This window comes from Spermophilus citellus (genome assembly GCF_964194105.1).
Source record: "Spermophilus citellus genome assembly, chromosome: 3".
NCBI classification, from domain to species: Eukaryota; Metazoa; Chordata; class Mammalia; order Rodentia; family Sciuridae; genus Spermophilus; species Spermophilus citellus.
In genome coordinates, this window is record NC_138184.1 from 143,715,997 (window position 1) to 143,742,099 (window position 26,103).

Below are 26,103 nucleotides of genomic sequence, written 5' to 3' on the forward strand. Positions count from 1 at the left end.
GCTTGCTCCTGCAGAAAAGCAAGAGAAATCCAGTCCTCCTGCTTCCTTTTTAAAACCTGACAGTCACACCTTCTACACTTCAAAGCCACACCGCATGACCTCAGCAGGCTGACATAAACGGACACTCATGCAAAAGATTATTCATTCAGTGGCTTTTCCATATGGGAAAGAAATAGCCATTAGTGAACCTTTGTAGAGTTTAACAGTTTATAAAGCCATTTTCCATACATTAATTTAATTTGGTTCCTAGAATGATTTATGGGATGGTTGTATTTTTTTTTTCTTATTTTGCAGATGACGAATCTTGAGATTTAGAGAGGGAAAGTAATATGGTTGAAGTCACACTACCAGTAAAAGGCAGATCTGTGACTTGAATTCAGTCCCTCTGCCCCTAAATACTAGGATATTCTTAGAACAGCAAAGCAATCCATTTTCTAATGTTTTGGGATGTTTCTGTACTGGCTAGAATTAATCTAAGTGCCTTGAATCCTAACAATACTTTTATGATGCAAATACATGGATACTATTCTAGAAGACTGTGGGTCCTATGGGCCATTTTCCTAGATGACAGGATGCAGGCTGTCCTCTTGCCTTGGAGGCTGGAGAAACAGCATCAAGCTTCTTTCCAGCACCTGCTGCCCCAGGTCAAGTTGCAAAATGCTCTGTGCTGCATTCTTGATTCAATATCCCAAAAATCCCCCTGTGTCTCAGCTTGACAGAGCCTCTAGGGAAAATTTAAAGAAATTCCAAATTCCTTGTGTCCTGTTCTCTTCTTCAGCAGTAACCACTATAATCTCATGGTCCCTGGAGCTCTCCTGAAGGTATAGAGGTCCTGACATCTTTAATTTAGCTTCCTGTCTGCAGAGCCTACTGACATTCAGGAATAAAGAGGCAATTTCTCTCCCAAATAAGACCTAGAGAGGACGGGATTAATGGATCTACTCTAAGAGTCCAGCCTATTCCAGCCACATCATATACAATTGTAACCATTGTATCACATTTCTCAAAAAATACAGAACCTACCTCAAAAAAAAAAAAACTGCATATGCAGAGTATTTAGCAAACTAGCCAACACTTACTCATTACTCTATAATACTTATTCATTTCACCGGGCCTATACTTCAAAATTATATAGCTGTGTCTTACAGAAGCCTGCATAATAGTATTTTCAAAAAGTAAAACACTCTTTTCTGTATAATAATTTGAAACAAAAGTGCATATGGCATGGATCACTGTATGTGAACAAAGTTAGATAATCTACATGAAATGGAAAGATTCCTAGAAAACTACAAACTACCAAAGACTCAGGAAAAATATTTAAAAGTTGAATAATTCTATAACAACTAGTTTGAATTAGTCACACACACACACACACACACACACACACACACACACACACACTTCCCAACAAAGAATAGCTCAGGCCAAGACACTGGTCTAGCATTCATGCTGAATGCTACCAAACATTTCAAGGAAAATTAACACAAATAATTCACAAACTCTTCTAAAAAATCAAAAGGGGAGAACATTTCCCAACTTATTTTATGAAGCTATCAGTGCCCAGATAACAAAGCCAAGAACATCACACAAATATTGTGACAACACACCAGTATTTGTTTTGAATAAAGACACAAAAATTTCAACAAAATACTAGCAACCCATATCCAAAACATAAAAAGGAATTTAGAGCATGATTAAGTAGGACTGATCCCAGGAATGCAAAGTTGGTTTAACATCTGAAAATCAATCAATAAATAAGTTATACCACATTATATAAAAGGGCACCAAAAAACACATCATGAACTCCTTAGACACAGAAAATACACTGACAAAATCCAATAGCCTTTCATTATAAATCACTCAAAAAACTAGGAATACAAGGGAATTTCCTCCAACTGATGAAAGCGTCTACAAAACACCAAAACAAAACCTACAGCTAACATATAGTAAAAGACTACATACTTTACCCCTGGGATCAGGAACCAAAAAAGACACCAATCCACATTGTTTCTATTTCAGCAGAGGTTTTAGCCAGGGAAATTCAACAAGAATAAAAAAATAAATTAAAGATTTTCAGATTGTCAAGGATCAAGTAAAATTATCTCTATTCACAGATGACAGAATCCTATAAATGTAAGAAATATTAAGGAATCAACCAATGAAAAAAAGAAACTATTAGGACTAATAGTGTTCAGCAGCCTTGTGAATTACAAGTTAATCTACAAAATTCAACTACTTCCTGAGACTAGTAAATGAAATTAAGAAAACAATTTCATTTGTGATAAGCATCAAAATAATAAAATACTTGCGCCCAATATTAACAAAAAAGTACGTATATTGTATCCTGAACAAAAAAACATTCAAAGAAATTAAAGAATACCTAAATACATGCCAAGACATTGACAAATTGGAAGACTTAATACTGTTAAAATGGCAATACTTCCCCAATTGATTTACAGATTCATTGTAATCCCAATCAAAATCTCATCTGTTCTTTTTGCAGAAGTTAGCAAGCTGCTCCTGAAATTCATATGGAAATGCAAGGGACCCAAAATAGCCAAAACAATCTTGATAAAGAACAAAGTTGGTTCCACAGTCTAGCTATTGTGAATTGTGCCGCTATAATCATTGATGCAGCCGTATCCCTATAGTGCGCTCTTTTAAGGTCCTCAGGGAATAGTCCGAGAAGTGCGATAGCTGGGTCAAATGGTGGTTCCATTCCCAGCTTTCCCAGGAATCTCCATACTGCTTTCCAAATTGGCCTCACCATTTTGCAGTCCCACCAGCAGTGTACAAGTGTACCCTTTTCCCCACATCCCCGCCAACACTTGTTGTTGTTTGACTTCATAATGGCTGCCAATCTTACTGGAGTGAGATGGTATCTTAGGGTGGTTTTGATTTGCATTTCTCTGATTGCTAGAGATGGTGAGCATTTTTTCATGTACTTGTTGATTGATTGTATGTCCTCCTCTGAGAAGTGTCTGTTGAGGTCCTTGGCCCATTTGTTAATTGGGTTATTTGTTATCTTATTGTTTAATTTTTTGAGTTCTTTGTACATTCTGGATATTAGGGCTCTATCGGAGGTGTGGGGGGTAAAGATTTGTTCCCAGGATGTAGGCTCTCTATTTACCTCTTTTATTGTTTCTCTTGCTGAGAAAAAACTTTTTAGTTTAATTAAGTCCCATTTGTTTATTCTTGTTGTTAACTCTTGGGCTATGGGTGTCCTATTGAGGAATTTGGAGCCTGACCCCACAATTTGTAGATCGTAGCCAACTTTTTCTTCTATCAGACGCAGTGTCTCTGATTTGATACCTAGCTCCCTGATCCATTTTGAGTTAATTTTTGTGGATGGCGAGAGAAAGGGATTCAATTTCATTTTGTTGCATATGGATTTCCAATTTTCCCAGCACCATTTGTTGAAAATGCTATCCTTCCTCCATTGCATGCTTTTAGCCCCTTTATCAAATATAAGATAGTTGTAACTTTGTGGATTAGTCTCTGTGTCTTCTATTCTGTACCATTGGTCTACCCACCTGTTTTGGTACCAGTACCATGCTGTTTTTGTTACTATTGCTTTGTAGTACAGTTTGACCTCTGGTATCGCTATGCCTCCAGATTCACACTTCCTGCTTAGAATTGCTTTTGCTATTCTGGGTCTTTTGTTTTTCCATATGAATTTCATGATTGCTTTGTCTATTTCTACAAGAAATGCCATTGGGATTTTGATTGGCATCGCATTAAACCTGTAGAGAAGTTTGGGTAATATCGCCATTTTGACGATGTTAGTTCTGCCTATCCATGAACAGGGTACATTTTTCCATCTTCTGAGATCTTCTTCTATCTCTCTCTTTATGGTTCTGTAGTTTTCATTGTATAAATCTTTCACCTCTTTTGTTAGGTTGATTCCCAAGTATCTTATTTCAATTGATGAATGGATAAAAAAAATGTGGCATCTATACACAATGGAGTATTATGCAGCACTAAGAAATGACAAAATCATAGAATTTGCAGGGAAATGGATGGCATTAGAGCAGATTATGCTAAGCGAAGCTAGCCAAGCCCTAAAAAACAAATGCCAAATGTCTGCTTTGATATAAAGAGAAAAACTAAGAACAGAACAGGAAGAAAGAGCATGAGGAAAAGACTACAGTAAACAAAGATGAATGGGGGGAGAGAAACGGAGAGAGAAGGGAAAGCATATGGAAATGGTAGGAGACCTTCAAGGATACATAAAATTATAAGAGGTTATGAGGGGCAAGGGGGAGGGAAAAAAAAAAAGGGAGAGAATTGAACAACAGCAGGGGAGGTAGAGAGGGAAGATGGGAGGGGAGGGGAGGGGAGGGGGGATAGTAGGGGATAGGAAAGGTAGCAGAATACAACAGTCACTAATATGGCATTATGTAAAAATGCGAATATGTAACAGATGTGATTCTGCAATCTGTATTTGGGGTGAAAATGGGAGTTCAAAGCACAATTTGAGTCTAATGTATGAAAGATGATATATCATGAACTATGTAATGCGATAAATAATCAATAAAAAAAAAAGAAAAAAATAAAATAAAATAATTTAACAAAAGACTCTGGAATTAACTTTGAATTATGATGCATTTAGATTTTAAAATTAAGTAATGTATTTAAATGAAAATAAATTGTTTCTAGCCTTGTAATTACAAAAGATTAATTTATCAATGAATTATGCTAAATAGAATATATAGACAAACATCCCAGAATGAGTAAATAAAAACATATTAATTTGCAAACTTTAAAAAAAAAAAAAAAAAAAGAACAAAGTTGGAGGAATCACCTTCTCTGCTTTCAAAACTCACTCTAAAGCAATAGTAATCAAGACAGTGCAATACTGGCTACTGGTGGTGTAGGACAGAGCTCCTGGAATAAAATTAAGAGTCCAGAAACAAACCATTGCATTTATCAACAGTTGATTTTCAGGAAAGATGCCAAGATCATTCAATTGAGGGGGAAAAGGATCTTTATAACAAATAGTGCCTGGACAACTGGATAGCCAGTAAAATAATACAGTGGGACCTCTACTTCACAACATACACAAAAATCAACCTAAAGTCAAACACAGAAATAAATACAAGAAGTAAAACTATAGAACTAGAAGAAATCATAAGCATAAATCTTTATGACCTTGGGTTGGGCAATAAAGTCTTAGATGTAACATCAAAAATACCAGCTATAAAGGAAAACATAGCTAAACTGAATTTATTAAAGCCTTTGTTTTTCAAAGAAAGCCATCAGGAAAGTGAAAAGACTATCCACAGAATGGGAGAAGGTATTTGCAAAACATATCTGATAAGGGTCTAGGATATAGAATATATAAAGAACTCTTGGCATTCATCAAAGAAAAAGAAAAAATAGGGATATATTATTCAAATAGACATTTTTCTAAAGAAGACATGCAAATGATCAATAAGTACGTAAGATGTTCAACATCTTGAGTTATTAGGAAAATGCAAACCAAAAGCACAGTGAGAGACCAAGTTCAACAGAATTACCAGATGATCCACAATTCTTGTCCTGGTAATACATCAGAAAGAATCTAAAACACAGATCCACACAAAAACCTGTTAACTTGTATATGAATATTCATGGCAGCATTATTCATAATAATAAAAAAGTAGAAATAACCCAAATTCCCATCAACTAATGAGTGGATTAACAAAGTGTGGTATAATCATACACTTGCACATTATTCAGCTATAACAAGAATAAAATAATAAGACATGCTACCATGTGGATGAACCTTGAAAATATTATGCTAAATAAAAGAACAAAGAGGGCTAGGTTTGTAGCTCAATGGTACAGCGCTTGCCTAGCATCTGTGAGGCATTGAGTATATAAATAAGTAAAATAAGGGTCCATTGATAACTTAAAAAATATTTAAAAAAGAACAAAGACACAAAAGGCCACATATTATGTGATCCCATAACTATGACCAACAGGCTCTTACGTGATCCCAGTGACATAAAATCTCCAGAATGAGAAAATCCACAATGACAGAAAGTAGATTAATGATTGCTATTGATTATCAGGAAAGAATAACAGAGCGATGAAAATGTTTTAACATTAGATAGTGGTGATAGTTGCACAATTCTAAATCTATACTAAAAGAATTATATACCTTAAAAGGGGGAGTTCATGGTATATGAATCATATCTTAATAAAGCTGATATCTCCATTGGTAGATATGTAGATATACCTACAAGCTGGTTTCCTAAATTTTACCCCATTTTGAAAAAAAAAATGATAGTGGGTTTACATGCTAAATTCTCTAAGGCTATAAAGCCCATCTCTTCTGAAACAAAATCAGGACACATTCCAACATGGGAGTTTTCCACTTTTTCATTTATTTAAATTACAAAGTCTACACACCCAATCACATTCATTAAGCTATTTTACAAACCATCTGTTAGGAAAGTATTATGAGGACATGAATTTGTAGCTGTCACAGAAAATCCTAGAGGTATGGCCTCACATACGTCAGCCATCAGTTCACATCAAACATTCATATTTCATTACTCAAAAAAATCACACCCTCATTTCTAGACTCTAGTCATGATGAGTTAATGGAAAATTGTAACTACCAATAAGCTCTTATGCAGGAAAATAACTCTCATCCATGTTCTCCTTAAACTTAGAGTGTCATCGTGTAACAAGCACAAATGCTAGAAAAAAATACCCCCCAAAATGCAGGAAGCAGAAACCCTCACCTTGCAGTTGTGTGTGTAATAGGGACATATTACATGCACCATGAACATTTATTTGCTGAACACAGCTCATGAGGATCTTTGGCTCATGGAACCCTAAGTCTTTCTTCTTGTTTTTCTTTGTACAATGTCTCCTATGATTAGAATTGTGCTACCACTGAGGAATTTTAGAGGGTCTACATCTCTTTGATACCCTCTCCTTTCTTCTTCTTTTTCTTTGGCTCCTCCCCCTCCCAATGCTGCCCCCACCACCTCCCACACATGGACAATGGTATATCCTCTCAATTCTACTCCTCTTAAATCTGTCCCCTTTTCTCAATGACTACCAACAGGCTCTTATGTGATCCCAGTGACATGAAATCTCCAGAATGAGCAAATCCACAGAGACAGAAAGTGGATTAAGCCACCCTCAGTTTAGCCGCATTCTAGAGCAGCTCCCCATATGGAGAGCTGTGGGGAGCTGCTCCCCCCTTCTCTGAATGATCACGCCTTCCAGTTCTGAAGCAGGAGGCTCAGACCAATCACTACATTTCACAGTGACTTGGGCGTTGTCCCAGCTCAGATAGCAAGGTGGGTCTTCAGGTGTAGGCGTACCGCTGGGGTTCACTTACTCTTACCTGCTCCCCTTCTGCCCTTTTATGGATAGAACTTGTTAAGAACAGTGTCCCCCCAGATAAAAGCTCACTTCCGAATGTGCTTCCCTCTCTCTCATCAGCCTCTCATGACTTTCTCTTGCTCTCCCTTTTGGAGAGAGCCAAGGAAAGCCATCCTGAAGCTTTTGTAAAGGTAAATTGTGTCTGCGTTTTATTCTGTGTCATCACTGAATTCTTTCCAAACGAGTGACCTTAGTTCAGCTGCCTGCACTGGACAGGGTAGCAGAGAGCCCACCTTTAGGAAGCACTTACTGTGACAAACAGATTTCACTTCATCTGGGCCACAACCCTATCAGGAGAGTATGGTCATTATTCTTTGTAAAACAAGGAAATCAAGACTAAGTCAGGCAAAGTCATGGTCCTCTAGACCTGAGTGTTGGGTCTGCAGGACTCCAAGACATTCACCATCCAACCATCTTATACCTGGTCCTGCCACAGGGCCTCCAGGGCTTCCACAGGGACACTGATGACACTCAAAGCTGGCCATGGATTTCACCACCACCCCCACCTGCCATCCTTCATTGTCCTCTCAGGTAAAGTGTGAAATCTCTGACAAGGTCATTCCTCATGATGCCCTGAACCCTCCTGTCTTATGTATTGCCAGTTCCTTTGTCTTTTAGAAAACATCTCAGCTGTCACCATCTTGATAAGACATCTCACCTGAAAAATGAGTTAGGAGCCCCTCTCTTGGCTTCCCATGACGCTTTCTCCTCCCCCCCTGAAAGTCCTTAGAAGGCAACACTTCATATAACCAGAATTAAAATGACAGGTTCACTTCCAGCTCTGCCGTTTGCCAGGCATGTGCATGTACTGCACCTCTTGGTACCTCAGTTTCCTCATCTGTAATGTAAGGGAAATGATACTACCAATGTGGGCTTTGTTGGGCTTCTCTGAAGTTTAAATAAAAGTAACACATGTGAAGCAATCAGTTACGATAAGCCTGTTTATAGATAAATATTTTCCATTACCTTCTCTCTTGACTTCTTTCTAATTTCTGTCTCTACTCTTCCTACAAAATTTCATTTCCTGCTTCTAAACTTAATTCTATTGATATGATTTTCTTACATTTGTGAAATATGTAATTCTTTCCAAAATTCCTCTTCCTCAAAGCAATTCTGTAAAGCAGGCAAGACAAACCATGGACTAGAGAGACCAGATGTCACCTGATTACAGTGGACCATTGAAATTAGCAGGCAATGAGGTTTGTGTGAGCAACAGCAATGGAAGATGCCATCGCAGGGACAGGAACTGAGGTGGCATGAAAAGCATTGGTTTCAAAGTCCTCTTGGGCACCTATTTACTTCTGTGAGCCTCATTATCCTCATCTGTAAAAAGGGAGTAATGACCACCCTTTAAGAGAGTAGCAAGGATTAAATGAGATAATATACACATTTAGATAGCATGTGTTCAGTGTAGTGAATATACTAAGTACCTAGTAAACATGAATGCATGACAACAGGCCCCCTAAGAGTAATGTCACTGAGCTGGCACAAACCCAGACACATTGGACCACATGTTTCCCACTGTTCATCCCACCATCCCATCAGCACACCCAGGTCATGTTCTCAATAGAACATGCCAATCAGCCCATCCATAAATGTGTACCCATGCCTGCCCTCTGCCTCCCTTGGAAGAAAACAGAGGGAAGGGGTGTGGGGGAGGGGGAAATAGAGAAGGGGATTTAAAGCAACCCTTAATGATAAGATTCCAGAATCTAAAGCCACCCCTTGAGCCCTGGGACCTAATGAAGAAAGACCAGCACTACATGTCTCTGTTCCTACAGCTAGTCTCACTTTTCTTGCAGGGAGGGGATTTCTACAATAGGAAAAAAGTCCCCTTTGCCTAGGTCTTATCCTCAGTGCTCTCCCACTCTGCCAAAGCAGGAGAAAGGACTGTCAGCATGCAAACACAAGCTCTGTCTGCTGAGACAGGAACCCTGGATAACTGAACAAAGGGCGAGAGGCGTGGGATGAGCACAGCGGCTGAATGCCAGCTGGGAGGATGCACATCCCTCACTGAGAACGTGACGGCCACGAGGCGCTCATGTTGACTTTTCCCAGAGGATGAGAACGGGGCCCAGTTCCACTGGGGCGTTAATGTGGAGGGTGTGGGGCAAGGAGCAGAGCTCTGACGGCTGCATTCCGTCTTGGCAGGGAGAGTGACAGGGTGTGGGTGTCCTGTCATCAGATCTGCACGACATCGACCCAGCCCATTACATCAGCAACCATCACATCCCTCAGGGAGCAATGATGGCTGAGCCCAAGAGGGTCAGCACAGCCCACAGCAAGGCTTTCAGAGCCAATGCTTCTCCCCTTCACTATTCTTCCTCGGAGAATGGCCACTCCCATGGCCCACTGCGTCTCAGGCACCACCTAGGTATTTAATTTATATTCGTGCATTTAATTCCCACAACATCCCTTCCCCTTCCAAGAATGCAATCTCATCCATATTTTACTGGTGACTTAAGTTGGGCTCAGAGAGGTGAAGTAATTGGCCATGATCACACAGTTAGTTTGCAAGACTGGGATTCAAACCCAGGTCTGTCTGAAACAATAGCCCATGTTTCATTTCACCAAACCACATGGCCTGTAGAGAAACCCCAAGATCCCTGTATGGACGCAGTCTTTTCCTACCCATGAAGGTATCAGATTCATGTCAACTGATACCTTCCTACCATTCCTACTGCAACCCTCCCAATTCGCTTACTCAACATATATTCACTACATTGTCAAATATCTTGCTAAACACTGGAAGATATAATATATATAAGACACAGCCTCAGGCCTTCCCACAAGACCCCAAACCAAGTCTGTCTCCAACTCTAGGATTCTGCTCCAGGTTTCTGTCTTGGTACCTATTCCTGACTATCCATTCTAGTCACCCAATCAGTCAGACAGATCCCAATTAGGGGTGCTAGGGTCATGCTGTGTTTTTCTAACTCCCTTTCCCGACCTGGAGTCCTAGCCTGTAGCAAGAAATATGATGGGAAATTACCCATCCCCTTCACTCTCCACCCCCCGACATTGAACATTCAGTGCATGTTTCTGGACAGGACTATGACCATTAAGACCACAGTGCCAAGGTAAACCTTTACTCTAACAGGCTGCCTTGAGATTCTGTTCTAAGGCTGGAGGCAAACCTAGCTCTAAGCCCACCACCCACCAGCCCTACCTCTGCAAGTGGCAAGGTCAAAACTAGCTGAGTCCCAGGACAAAACAGAAATGGCTCCTCTGTTTCTCTGAAAGCCAGTCTTTTACAAACTTTTCCTAATGAATTTTATATACCCAAGACTATCGATTTAACATCCAATCCCTGGCATTGTTCACTGTCAGAAATATTAAATTCATTTCTTTCCTTTTTATATAGCATCTCCTCAAATTTAAAAACAGATGTTCAAATTATTTTGGCAGAAGACAGATAGATGAGAGGTACTTTTAGATCAGCAACACCCTAGATCCACAAATGAGTATTTACTGCCTGCCACAAGGGAAGACCTTGTCCCTATGTTTATTTAAGATATTTAGCATATACAGATTTAGGTCCCTGAGATTAGCAGGTGAGTCCAAAATCTAGCAATGGCAAAATTCACAATTTCAATGAAAGCTTTACTTAGCAACGATTGTTCTGACTATAGCCAGACCAGCAGGAGGAGCGCTGGCCTGGGTTGCGAGTAGCTTGAATGTCCTTCAAGAGTCCTTTCTGATTGAGGCTTGGTATGCAGGGTGGTGCTTGCTCCTGGACAGTGGTAGAACTTTTGGAAGGTGGTGCCTAATGGGAGGCCCTTAGGTCACTGGGGCCTTGCCCTTGGAAGGGGTTGTGGGACCCAGTCTCTCTCTCTGATCCTGATTTGCTTGCTCCCAAATGCATGCCCACCATTGCTAGCTGCCATGACATGACACAGCAAAGAACTGGGCTGACACCAGTGCCATTCCCTTTCACCTCCCAAACTGTGGGCTAAATAATTCTCTTCTTCATAATTAGCCTGTGTCAAGTATTTCATTATAGTGATGAAAAATTGACTAATACAAGCATCTAAGCACAGATATGTAACATTAAGGCAAGAATAGAACAGGGGAGGTCTCTCCATATGCCCCATGTGCAAGGAAGGGCACATGCAACACCCATATTTAAAGAAGATCTGCTTACCTGCTTTTGTGCTAAAGGGACTCAATCTTTAAAGAGGTTTTTCCATTTACCTAAGAACTCCACAAAGATCTTGGAACTATACCCAATTAGGGCTCCCTTCTGGAGAGAATGATTGTGTTTTTTAAAAAGTCCTTTAAAAAAGCCTTTTGGCTGGGGCATTAGTGCCCTCTGAGCCGGCAGTCCATCACCACGAATCCCCCTCAGCTAAGAACCATTGTCACAAGGCTGCCAATGACCAAGCCGTAAGGAGGAACAAGCCCATTCAAAACAGCACAAGACAGATTTGTTTTCCAAAAGCAAAGGAAACAAACTAGGAGACAATTCTCCAAAGACTGAACATTCACAACCAGCAAATGCCTACTGGAAATTTATATGCCACGAGTGTAAAAGCAGTGAAATTCGATAATCTCAAAGCCACAGATTTGTAACTTGCACTTATGTAAATATTTATGGATTCTTTGGGGGGGGGGAAATCAATCCTCTCAGCCTTTCTCTTTAGTACATGCTTTAGAGGGAACATTTTTTTTCTTCTTGAGATGAGGATGTAAACTCTAGCTATAGCTTAGGAAAATTAAGTCAGCAGCCTGCCGAAGAATGATCTAGAGTCCGTGTATGATTTCACTCTAACAGATTATAGTGCTTTCTCTTCCCCAACACCAGTGAGAGCACAAAGGAAAATGGGGTGGTCTCCTCTGTGGCCTGGCCTTGGTGAGACTAAAGGAGTTAGAGTTGGCCAGGTCAGCAACACCCTTTGTAATAAGAAGAAAGGAGAAACAGAGGTACCAGTCTCCATCATCATGGAGGAGTATAAATTGCACATGGCTCCCACCTGTAACAGACATATGTGCACACCTTCAGCCTGATCATCTTGCCAAAGCCCTGACAGTAGGCTGCTAACAATCCCCCTTCCTGGCTGCTCATCTAGCCAACCCCTCCTTCACACTGTGCCCAAGGTGATCTTCTTAAAATCCTGGTGTTGCTAGGATTACCTCCTTCTCAGTCCCCATCTGAAACATTAAAGCCCCAAAGCATTCTTCACTACTTAGCAGGAAAGTCAAGGCACTCTGTAATGCAGCTCCGCCTTCTAACCCCTGCCAGGCTGCAATGCACATTCCTACATACCTGGCATCCTGACTCTTTTGCCACAATTTCAATGAAAGATTTACTTAGCAGCGATTGTTCTGACTATAGCCCACCACACACCTTTGGCATTTAATTTACAAATCGTATTTTTCTTTTACTAGTCAGCAGTGCCCTTTCTCCCTTCTATATTTATTAAAATCTTGTTACTTCAAGACTTGATTCAAATGCTACCAAAAGGACATTTCTGATTCCCTCTTCCCACCTGTTGTTCCACTCCCAAATCACAATGCGCTTTTCTGTTTGTGTCTGGCTCCGGTAAGTAATATGCTCTTTCTACCTCGCCCATCTCACAGGTCCTGGAATTTAGCCCAGAAGGTTCTATATGTTAAACATTGCAAAATGTGCCTGGGAATTGACATATATCTACTGGTAAGTGAACTATTTCAATGCCTCAAGAGCAAGCCTTGGCTGAGTACTTGAAGCAGGTTTTATGTGTGACTTTAGCCTCATCCTGCTTCTTTGGTCAAATGCCATGCTGAAAACCTCTGCTCACTATGTGACTGAAAGAACTAAAGTTGGTAGGGGTCCTGTCTTAATGTACCTTGGGGAGATGGTCAGATCCCAGTCTGCAGTACCATTTGAGGACAAGTGAGATGGCATGCTGAGGTCATTGTAAGTTCACCACTTTGGTATCCCTGTGGAAGTGGGGACAACTACACTCTGTCCTCCATGGCTCAGCAGCCCCAGGTCAAAACGTATTCCATTATAATAAGTGTTATGGTTTGGATATGCGGTGTCCCCCAAAAGCTCATGTGTGAGGCAAAGCAAGAAGGTTTAGAGGAGAAATGATCAGGTTATGAGAGTCTAAACCTGATTAGTGAATTAATCCTCTGATGGGATTAACTAAGAGGTAACTAAAGATGGGTAGGGTGTGGCTAGAGAAGTTGGGTGTATGGGGCCGTGACTTTGGGGTATATATTTTGTATCTGGAGAGTGGTGGGTGTCTCTCTCTGTTTTCTGATCATCATGTGAGCTGCTTCCCTCCACCATACTTTCTATCATGTTGTTCTGCCTCACCTTGAACCCTGAGGAATGGAGCCTGCTGCCTACTGACTGAGACCTTTGAAACTGTGAGCCCCCAAGAAACTTTCCCTCCCCTAGAATTGTTCTGGTTGAGTCTTTTAGCCACAGCAGTGAAAAAACAATAAGCCAGGTCTCCCAAGTTACAAAGATCCCTTGGAGGTGGCACATCAACTTATTCATATATGAAATGCCATTTGCATACTGGTACTAGAGTTCTTTGGAAAGACACTATATGTGCTTACAGCATCCCTAGGAATAATGTGCATCCCAGTGGGATCTGGTGCCCTGGGACAAGGGCATTCCTTAGCTCCAATAGCTGTCTCCACCCACAAACAAGCACAGTGGAAGGGAAGGGAAGGCGGAGGCAAAGGTAGATCCCATCATGACATAACTGGCCATCTGTCCCAACATCTATGGTGTCCACAGTTACTCTAAGGTAGCACTAGGGGACAAACTGGCCACCAAGGAGGAGAGGAAACCTGGAAAAGAGAAGTCCTGGGAGAACAGGGGTGCTGGCAGCATGGAGGAGCGGCAGGGAGTCGGCCTCTGCCCACTGTCACCACAGGGTCCCTGGAGCTCATGTTCAGGCCAATCTGACACTCAGTGACCATGGTTGGGTCATTTTAATGACAGCTGCCACTAATTTTAAAGGAGGATGTGCTGAAGGGAAACACATTAAGAGAGAGGAAGCTTAACAGGAATAAGAGAGGAGAGTCTCTTTCAAAGAACAATTGACTGAAGATCTGATCCATTTTCAGCAAGGAGGCTTATAAAACCCCTTTGGCCCCAATAAGGCAGAGCAGAAAACACTTTAATACACAGAGATTTTCTTTTGTTTTATCACAACTGCACTGGAGGAATCACACCTCTAGCAATTCCATTGGAGATGTTCAATGTCACCAGCCATAACTAAAGCATCTGAAGTCTAAGGCACAGCAGGCCCAAATCTGAGGGCATGTGCAAAGTGGTTGGGGTGCTTCATTTTTTAGCATGACTGCAAGGTACTCTGGGCATTCAGTGGGTGAGACCCAGGGATGCTAATTATCTTGTCATAGACAATACACTCCCACTCAACAGATACTTGTCCAACATCCACCCACCAACTCTCAACTGCCATTCATTCATGTAGGAGAAAAATTACATGAGAAGCTAACTCAATGTTATATGTATAAATTAAAACACATTTTGCATGATTTTAATATGTGCTGAAATATTTAGAAATGCACCTTGGAAATTAAGAGAAGATTACATTTGGTTTTATTTGGAACTTTCCTGAGAGTCGTTCATAATTTGGGAAAGTTAGAGTTGCTGACACAAGGCATCCATATGGGACTACACATTTGTAACTGCCAACTTCCCATATTCATGGGGTGATCTTCAACTAAAATACAATAACTTCATCCTTCATTTACTCTTCCAACATAGTAGTACCCAGCATTTGTAAACTGAAATACAGTTATTCCCCCTTATCTTTGATTTTTCTTTCCACAGTTTTGGTTACCCACAGTTAACCACGGTCTGAAAATGTTCAATGAAAAATTCTAGAAGTCAATAATTCATTAAATTTTAAATCATGAATCATTCTGGGTAGCACAATGAAATCTCTTGATATCCACTGTATCCTTTGTCGGATGTGAATTATACTCTCTGTTTAGTCCATCCACGCTATATACACTACCCTCCTGTTAATCACTTACAGCCATTCTGGTCGTCAGGTCGACTCTCACAGTATCTCAGTGCTTGTGTTCAAAAAACCCTTGTGTTCAAACAGGCCTAGGGGTGTGTGAGCTCATGCCTGGGACCCTTCCTGTCCTTGGTTGGTTCCAGAACCCTGTTCTCACCTTCACTCAAGAAATTTTGGCTAAACAATTTTTACTGTGCTGTTTCTTTTCAGGATTCTGACTGATATGCATTCAATATTCCTCGATATATACAGAGGATTGGTTTTAGGAGCCTCTATAGATATGCTCAAGTCCCTCATGTAAAATGGTGCAATATTTGCATGGAAGCTATGCACTTCCTCTCAGATACTTGAAATCATCTCTAGATTTCTTACTGTACTTATACAATGTAAATCACGTATAAATTGTTGTTTGCCATATCATTTAGGGGAGAATGAGGAGGAAAAAATATTCATATGTGTTCGGTACAGATGCAAATTTTTTCCCAAATATTTTCTATCTGCAGTTGATGGAACCTGCAGACACACAACTGGTAGGTACAGAAGGCTGACTGAATACATCATTTTATTTAAATTACATTCCTTTTATTTCTTTATTATATTTAGGGCTTCTTTCAATTATGTGGGTAGGATAGTCTTTCAATCTGTAAAATTCGTTACAAAATCATAACCATTTTTATCAACTATTTGTCATAAAGAAGGCTCATTTAAATCTGATGAGGCCAGAGAACAGGAAGACCTAGTTTGGGAAACATCACTTTGAGCCACTGTAGGCAGAGAGCTGAGGTTCCGCAGTAAGGCCAAGATTCGTGACAGAATCACCTATCTGAGCTGGGCGGGGGAGGCTTAGAAGTGGACCAGCAGATGATGTGAGAGAGAACAGATTCAGGTCAGGGACCTGTTTCCCTTGCCCTTAGGAGCTGGAAACTAAGAGCAGAACCACACAGCAGGGACACCTTCGTGCAAACTCAGGCTGCTGTAAATACACATGCACTATCTGTGCATAGACTTTAAAGTACATCTTCTATTTGGGAAATCCTGTGGAGCTTATTCAAGAACTTGAGTTCAGGGATCCTCAAGAAATATGACAGGGAGCCCATATTTACATCAGGTTTCCAGAACCTCAGGATGGAAACATCAAGTTAGCAACACTGTCTACAGAGGGGTACCCACATACTCTGTAGACTGACATACTCTGCATGCAAAACCCTGAGCAACCTTGTCTCACCTCCACTGCACATCCACAACACGTATTTTGCATGAATGTGTGTATACACACACATATACACACACATATGCTATGCAGCACCTAGACAGACTTAGATCACGCTGTTTTGAAGTTACAGCTCCACAAACTAGATTTGCCCAGGGCTAGTTTTCCAGGGGAGAGGAGAATACACACGCACACACACACACACACACACACACACAGGCATGTTTTGGCAAAAGGACAGAGGGCATCCCAGAAAAGTGGCTAGAATCCAGATCAATTATAAAAGATTGGAACAGCCTGGACCTTACTTGTTTACACCCAAACCACAGAAAGATCTACAGCAAGCCCAACACAGCTGGTGTAACTTTGGGTCTGAGAAATGTTAAAAACCAGCCACAATGTAGAATTGCCACTTTCCAATAAAGTTATTGTAATGAATACACAAATTCAGGGAGAGTTCCTATCCACCAGGGGCATTGCAGACCCCACCCTCAATAAGGATGTTTACTTCTGCTTCCCTTTCTGCACCCATACTCACTCCATACTCACACCACAAACCCCTCTGAAGTTTTCCAGGTCACAGTCAGAGTTAGGAACATACCAGAAAAATCAACGTTTTTTGCCCACATCACCTTGACTAGAGGTATGAAGAGCTTGATTCACCCTGACGAACCTGGGAAACCTTACAGACCTGTAAATCATACTTGCCACATAGCAGAGGTTCCTCTGCTCCCAACTTTATAACACCACAGAGAGACACATCCCCTGCATCATCAATGACTCCAAACACCCCATTATATCAGAAAGCAAATTACCATTTCTTTATGGTATTTGCTGATCAATGGATGGAATTGAAGTACATCCACCATGTGAAATAAGCCAGACCCAGAAAGTCAAGGGTTGAATATTTACTCTCATATTCAAAAGCTAGAGCAAAGTAAGGATAAAAAGGTGGTGGGGGGATGAGTGTGGTAGAGGAAGGGGAAAAGAGGAAGGACAGGACAAAGACTGGTAGCGTGGAATTGACCCAAACTATTCTATGTACATGTACAAATATACCAAATGAAATTCACCTTTGTGTATATCTATAATGCACTCACTTTAAAAATAACTATGAATAAATAGAAGAAAGATTAGTAAAAGAGAGGAATGAGAATAAGATGGGGGAGGGAAGGAGGGAGGAAGGGAAAGGAAAAGTATTTGAGACTAAATTCGAGTCCATGCTTGTACAATTATATGAAAATGAACCCCAATATCTTGTGTAACTATAATGTATGAATAAAAAAATTAATAATTTTTTTAAAAAATTTAGAGACACAGTGTTCATCTTCTCTACCCCATGTTTCTCTTTGCCTGTTCAAAATCCACATTTGAACAGAGAGGAAGTTGTGCAAAGCTGTGACGAGGTGGAGCATCTAGCCAAGTGGATACGTTATCTGCAGAAAATTATGGTTTAACATTCAGCCTTTTGAGTTGCTTAGAATACCCTTTCCTGAATCTATGCTGGGCATTTCCTAATTGCATATTTTCTCCAGCATGAGAAATTGCAAGCTTGGTAAATTATGTTCTTCAATATTTCACTTGATATACAAATCAAGAATCAGAATGGCAATTTAGAACAGCAGGTATCACGATTTTGAACTGAGATAATGTTTAAGATTTTCTGCGCTCTTCCTTCAGTTGCTGTTTCCAGTGACATATTATATAAGGCACTCAGATACCCACTAATTGATTTAAAATCCAGCTTGCATATTATAAATACTCTTGTGCTCTTTATTATCTTGTTCCAACAGAAGGCATTTGAATCATTATTATAAATCCCAACAGGCTCCATCAAACAAATGATTTCTATTATACTGACATCGTCCTTTGGGAAGAACAGACCAAAAAAAAAAAAAGACAAAATTAAAACTTATCATCAATATCAATTTTATTCTCCAAAATAACAGTTCCTCTTCTCATAAGGAATGTATAATTTCATTCCTGCTGTCCAAAGGAAGTCCAAAGATTCAATCTCATCATTGACTCAACTCACCTCACAATCCAGATCTTTCAGTTCAGGCAGCCCCAAAGTCTAAGAAAATAGCAACAATGCTTGTTTTCTCTGTGAAGTGAAGGGTGCAAAGGAGACAGAGAAAGAGGCAGGAAAAAAGTTAGAGGAAAGGCTGACAGGGACTGTTTTAGGAGAAACTGATAGTTATCAACCTTGGTCAAATGATTTTAAGCAACCAATGAAGTTTTAAAAATATATATATTTATTTTTTTAGTTGTAGTTGAACACAATACCTTTATTTCACTTATTTATTTTTATGTGGTGCTGAGGATTGAACCCAGTGTCTCACGCATGCCAGGCAAGCGTGCTACCACTTGAGCCACATCTCCAGCCCCCCAATGAAGTTTTTTGAAAGTTCTTCAATTTGACCTTGATGTTAGGAGTAGTCCTCTTTAAGAGGTCCCCCAGGGAGGACATCAGGTCCCTTGGAGAAGGATCCTAATACAATATTTGGCCAAACAACAATTACATAGTTCTAGCACAAATGTTATTTATTAGTTTCCAACTATTAGAGTCAACAAAAAACACAGAAAACCTAGTTATAGATGTGAGACAAAATGTGAAGGCAGAGCACCTGAGCAGTGTGAAAGTGGCCAGGGAGTTGTCAGAAGCAGGTATGTGGGAACAGGGAGCAGGACAAGGAGATTATCCTAGGAGGTCTGAGGGCTCCATCTTAAGCAATAGGATTTAAAGTCAATGAGTGTCTTAGTCCATTTTGTGTTGCTATAACAAAATAATGGTGATCAGGTACTTTACAAAGTAAAAGTTTATTTAGCTCACAGTTCTGGAGGTCCAAGGGCATGGCACCAACATTGGCTTCTGGCAAGGACCTCAAGACAGAGAGCGATCACATGGGGAGCAAGGAAGCAAGAAGGAAAGCCAAACATTTTTTGCAAAAATCCACACCCAGGGCAAGCAATCCAGTCCTGCAAGACCTAACCACTCCACTCCATGAGACCAGCATGAATCCCTTCCCAGGGCAGTCATGAGCCAGGCGCTTTCTGGCAGGCCCCATCTCTTCTTAGTCCCCTTCCTTTCAATACCATCACACGGGGGAGAAAGTTTCAACATGAGTTTGGGTAGGGACAAACCACATCTACATCTTAGCAATGAGACCCAAAAATGTAAAAAGATGATAAACAGTTTAAGCATATTATTTGAAATTGAACAGTAGCTTCCAGACTCTACCCCCCCCCCAAAAAAAACAAACAATTTAGAAAAGATCACCTCTGATGGTGAGTGGTCATAGGAAGAGATGATTTTTAACTAAAACTTTTTTGCATGTGATGTACTTCACCCCTCTGCACACCTATGATAAGGAAGAAGAGAAGGAAAGATGAAAAGATTTGGCCAAAATGCAGAACAGGAAAATGCCATTTTAAAAGAAGATATGAGTGGTGAGAAGTGGTTCAGACCTAGTTAAGAAGAGAGTCTCCTTTTTACCAGAGTCAAGGCTAGGTGTATGAGCTGAGAATAATGCAAAAAAAAAACCCTGAAGGAGAAGATGTCACAAGGCCTATACCCCAGCCATCACCCTGCTCCTGGTGGTGTGACCATGAGAAGGACATCGAACTCCTCTGGGCCTTAGTTTCCACATTTATAAAATTAAAAAGATCAGACTAAATCAGCTCTAACAACACCTGGTCCCAGGAACCATGTTCCTGGGTTTGCCCTCATATCCTTAAAACCTTGCTAGCTTATCAATTCCCCTTCCTTGGGCTCAATGCACAACCTCCAGAGACTATAGGATTTAGAGCCCCCACATTCTTGAAGTCACAGCTGGTGGGTGACCAGCCAAGCCCCTGGAAGAATTTAGGAGGTTAAAGACTCACTTCAGTATCTGGGGAATCCTTCAGAGGACAAACCCACCAGCTCTGGCCCGCCAACCCCAGAATCCTGGGTCCAGAAGGGAAATGCAGAGCCCAGAGAACCACGAATCTGAGTATCTTGTCAGGGCCAAACAAACTGAGATATCTGAAATCTAAGAAAAAATTTTTTTAAAAAAAAGCAGATCTAGAAAAAGTTGGAAGCAATAAAAAAAAAAAATAACCACACTTATGACCTTCCCCCCCAAATGGTCTCTCACGAGTAATTTCTTGCTGCTTCTCGTCTCTTTCTTTAGTAGATTCCAATCTTTATAAACATCTGCTCCAAGTCAAAGGAGAAGCCAGTGGGAAGAAGGGAAAGCCTGAGGTTTACCTGAAATGGCCAAGGAATGAGGGATAATCATGTCATCGGAGGCCCCCTTTTGGAAATGCCATGAAAAATAAAAGACCCTTGAGTCACCACATTCTTTACCTTGCTCCTCCAGCCATGTCCACCCCACCCCCAAATACACACAGACAAACACCACCCAGACCCCTCCCCAGCAGCACTCCTGTGAAGAATGGACTGCCCCTCCCAGCTTCCCTCCACCCCTCCAAGGTGAAGCATCAGCAAGGTCAGGCTCCCCTGAAGCCAAGGGTTAAAGAGACCAATACCCAATGACACTGAATGAGTTGGTCCAAATGTCTCCCTTTGTGGACTTGTAGCTATTAAAAGAACAAGATCATCCAAAGTACATGTATGAAGACACGAATTGGGTTTCAACATACTTTATATACAAACAGAGATTTATATGTGTAATAAGAATTGTAGTGCAAAAAAAAGTACATGTATGAAGGCATGAATTGGCATGAACATACTTTATATACAAAGATATGAAAAATTATGCTCTATATGTATAATAAGAATTGTAATGCATTCCACTGTCGTGTATTTAAAAAAAAATAAAATCAATTTAAAAAAAAAAGAATCCAAGAACCAGAAAAAAAAAGACAAAGAACAAGATAACTGTTTTAGTCAGCTTTTCTGCTGCTGTGACTAAAAATCAATTTTAGGGGAGGAAAAGTTTTTTGGGAGGCTCATGGTTTTTGAGGTCTCAGTTCATCAACAGCCAACTCCATTCTTTGGGGCTCAAGGTGAGGCTGAACATCATGGTGGGAGAGTGTGGCTGAGGGAAGCAGCTCACATGAATGATCAGAAAGCAGAGAGAGAGACTCCACTCTCTAGATACAAAATATATACCCCACAGCCACGCCCCCCAGTGAACCACTTTCTCCAGCCACAACCCACTTGCCTCCAGTCACCATTCAGTTAATCCCATCAAGGATTAATCCACGGATTGGGTTAAAGCTCTCACAACCTGATCATTTCCCCTCTGAACCCTCTTGCATTGTCTCACATATGAGCTTTTGGGGGACACCTCACAGACAAACCATGACAGTCACAGAGTGAGCAAAGGACAGAGTCAAGACACAAGCCCAGGTGGACAGGTCCCTCTGCCTGGCCCAGGAGGAATAAGAAATGGCCTTGTCAGGTTCTCATGGCTCAGGAGAACAGCTATTTTCACACACACTACCTAGCATGTCGCAGGTACTCACCAAATGACTTTGTTTAACCCCAATGGCACCTGGAGCAAAAAGATTGTAATTTTATCAAGAATCAGGTTGGGAAGATGTTACCCAGCTATTAAGAGAAAGAACCAGGACTGAAACACCAAACCATCCACTTCTTTCCTGCTGTTTGCTCTCAGAGAGAAGGATGAAGAAGACTTCACACCCTTGCATATGAGGAACATTTGGTTCATATTTTCACTGGTGTCATGTTTTGGAAGCTGACAGCGGCCACATCATGCTGCCAAGTTAGCCCCGAATGCTCTAGTCTGTGCACAGGAGATGAGGGGAGGGAGGACCTGAGACAAGCAGACCAACCCAACATACAGAGGACACACTGGGAGGCACCATCCATAGAAACAAAGCGGGAGGGAGAGACGTCTGCTGGAAGGTTACACACAGGCCTATGGGTATCTTTTACAGCTCACAGCAGGAGACGTGCCCTGGCTGATGCAAGGACTTCTACTGGGGAAAGGATCAGAACCTAGGGATCATGGAGGTAATGCTCCACACATAGTTGTTGGGTTTTGTCTGGTTTTTGTTCAACACAGTGGTTTTACCATTGTCAGGAACAGGTTGGACATCCTGAGCTTAGCAGCAATCATTCTGTCATTCTCTTGGAATTAGGGGACCCTCTTTCACTATTAAGTAAAACACTGCTCCTAAGATTCTTATTTACTTTCTCCACCTGACTTCTCTGTAAAGGGCCACAAAGAAATTTCCTCTTTCAGCAGCTTAGTCTATAAGCAGCTAGATAGAGCCCACATGAAGAAAGAACTCTTTTGCAAAATCAATGGCTCTAGGATCATCCAGAATCACCTGCCCTGTAAGAGGCAACTCTGTTGCAAAGTGTATGTGTAAACTTCTTGTGCAACATTGAAGACTAGGAAGGAACCATGGACAGTTATAGCCCCACCTGGAGGAGTCACATCCCCAGCGTGCACTGGTTTGTGGGTGACAAGAGTTCTCTTTCAAATTCTTTTCTTCAAATTCTTTACTAATTAGATTTTTTCTGGCATCAGGGGGAGTTGAAATGAGCTCAGGAAATAGGGCCAATAGCTTCAGGTGTGTGGTGTGGTGGTGGGCAAGCCAGCAGGGCAGACTCTCTCCCTGTGTTATCCTAACCAAAGCATTCAGTGGCAGGGGTAAGTACATCCAGCCAGACTGCCTTCTTCATTTTTTTTGTTTTTGTTTTTAGACAACTTCTCCTCTAATGGAGAGAGGCCAGTGGAAGACATCTACCTTTGCAGTAACTTAGTTGACAGGAGTGATGGTTGACCAGCTAAGTTTCCCTGTGTTTCTTCCCCACAGTTCAAAGTCAGATGTTCTAGCCACCCACCCTCCTCAGTAGCTCATCTCCACCTTGATTATTTTCCCAGGAAAACAGTTCACAGCAGAAGACGTGCCTCCAGTGGGCCTGTGTTGAGAGAGGATTCCTGGCAGCTTGGGAGGCCTTTCCATGGGGTAGAGGCCTCATTGTTTGGAAAAGGTGTTTCTAGTTATAGTGCTGCCAAGACCTTCCTCTACATCCCAGATTTCAACTTCATAATCACTTAATGTTTTACAACAGACTGATTCAGACACATAGCAAGGGGCTGCCCCCAAGCGAGCATGGGCACCACCAAATCTTCAGAACCCCATTTAATGGTACTATTATATAAGCTTAAATGAGTATAGGTGAAATGGGTGGAAAGACAACAGGAAAAAAAAAAAACTCTTCTGAATTTTGCATGGACATTGATGCCCAACTTACAAAACTGTTTTAGTCAACTTTTTCACTGCTGTGACTAAAGGATCTGACCAGAACAACTATAGAGAAGGAGAAGTCTATTTAGAGGCTCATGGTTTCAGAGGTCTCGATCCATAGACAGAAGACTCCATTCCTCAAGGCTCAAGGTGAGGAAGAGTGTGGCAGAGGGAAGCACACAGAGAGATCTCCACCTGCCAGATACAAATATATATATATATATATATATATATATATATATATATATATATATATATATATATATCTCCCATATATATATATATATATATATCCCATAGCCACACCCCCATGAACCACTTCCTCCAGCCACACCCCACCTGCCTCCAGTTACCACTCAGGTAAGCCCATCAGGGATTAATTCACTGGTTAGGTTAACTCAATCATTTCTTCTCCAAACCTTTTAGCATTGTCTCACATGTGAGCTTTTGGGGGACACCACATCTAAACCACAACAAAAACTAAATTTCCCATAACAAAATTATTCATGTTTAACCTAACTTTCAACTCTCTTAGCACCACTCTCTTCCATGTACTGCTAAAGAGTCCCTCAACACACCGTTCTGATGTCATCAGGATCTACCAGCACCATGTCCACATCTCAAGCAAACGCCTCCTAGAATTTGGGCATCTAGGACTGGGTCAAACTGCAGAGAGAGAATTTGATGGCTGGAGAAACACTTATCTCAAAGGGTCATTATCATCTTAAGTAGATTACTGTTTTACATGATTAGTCATTAGGTTGGGAAGCAAGATGAGTTGGTGGCTAAGGAAGTAAGGGGGTTAGGTGGGTAAGGGGACAAGTTAATAGCTGAGACTCCACTTCTTCTATTATTAGCTGTGTGACCTGAACACATACATGCTCAATAAATATTTCTGGAATGAATGAATGAATGAATCGATGACTTCATCTCTCTCAGCCCAGATCCTCTGTAAAATGGAGCACAATCTGCCAAGGCTCCATCACCATTATGTTTGTCTTAGACACACTGGTGGCCTCTGTTTTGGAATCTTTACAAACATACTTGTGTAGTACTCTTAGAAGACAGACTTAGTCTGTCCCTTCAGAGCAGAGGGCAGGTTTGCTTACTGTCCAGTATAATAAAGATAATGTCTCCCTCTGGAGCAAAGGTCAGGCAAGACTGCTTACCACATTAAAAGACAGCATGACTTCTAGGCTCAAAGTGCCTTAGCTGCAATGCAAATTCATTGTGTGCTCAAGATAGACCTGGGCCACTCCACACCAGCCTCATAGAAACTAGGAACAGAAACTGATGTGAATGTGAATCTGACACTGACAGCTCACCATGTGTAACACAGAACTTTGTCTCTGACCCAGGAGTCTCTCATCTTCTGCCAGCATCCATGAAGCAGGCAGGCTCATGAGCTTGAAAGGAGGGTAAAAATCCGAGCTCTTCACCTGTCCTGACAATAATAGTCTCTACCACATAATATTGCTGAGTGTACTAAATGACATACAGTATATCGATAAATAGTTCTGCAGTGTTTGGTCCAAAGTAGGTACTCAATTAAAATTAGTTTCTTTTGCTGTTCTCTGTAATGAATAATCTTTTAATCTGTATATATTCAAACAGCATATGTTTATAAGATGCATTGCATTCTCATTCCTCCATAAGAAATATAATAGAAAATATGACTAAGTGATCTTGATGATATAGAGAGATACAGTTAGAGTGAAACTGACTCAAGATAAACTCTAATGTTGAGTCACATTACGTAATTAATATGACTTCAACCTGCTCTACAACTCAATAGCCAAAATCCATAGAGGACAGGATTCTTATTCCAGTTTTCCTATCCACCAACTGTAAGACCTTGGGCAAATTACACAGGGTTTTATCTTCCAAAATGCAGAAATTCAAATATCTACTCTTTGCCTAGTACCTTGAGGATTAAACATTGCAGTAACTTGCAAAGTGTCTAATGCAATGCATGACACATGATAAACATTGGATTGGATTTTTATAATTAGATGCTTATTATTTTAGTCAAAGCAAAATAATCTCAAGGAAAGAGTTGTGATGGTATTTGTATTTCCCAAAGTATTCTCACAATAGCTCTTCAATCCTGTCAATAATTCAGGGAGTTAGGCAAGATCAACATGAGCCCAGCTTTACAGATGGGAAAACAAAGGTAAGTGAAGTGAAGTGGTTTTCCCAAGATCAAAGATCTTGCACATGGCAGACATTTTATTTCTTAAAGCTTCTTTCCATGTGCACAGCCACCAGAGACTGTGGAAA

At 40.9% G+C, this 26,103-nt stretch overlaps 1 protein-coding gene across 6 annotated transcripts in view; it reads right to left on the reverse strand.

Moving 5' to 3' along the window:
- CREB5 (cAMP responsive element binding protein 5) overlaps positions 1–26,103 on the reverse strand; it is a 412,930-nt gene that overhangs the window by 355,757 nt on the left and 31,070 nt on the right. Inside the window, exon 2 of one of the 6 annotated variants that reach the window (XM_081283987.1) lies at positions 18,626–18,694. The exons of the other annotated variants lie outside the window; for them this stretch is intronic. The gene's annotated coding sequence lies outside the window, so the exon portion shown is untranslated. The remainder of the gene's footprint in view (positions 1–18,625; positions 18,695–26,103) is intronic. 6 annotated transcript variants of the gene reach the window in all.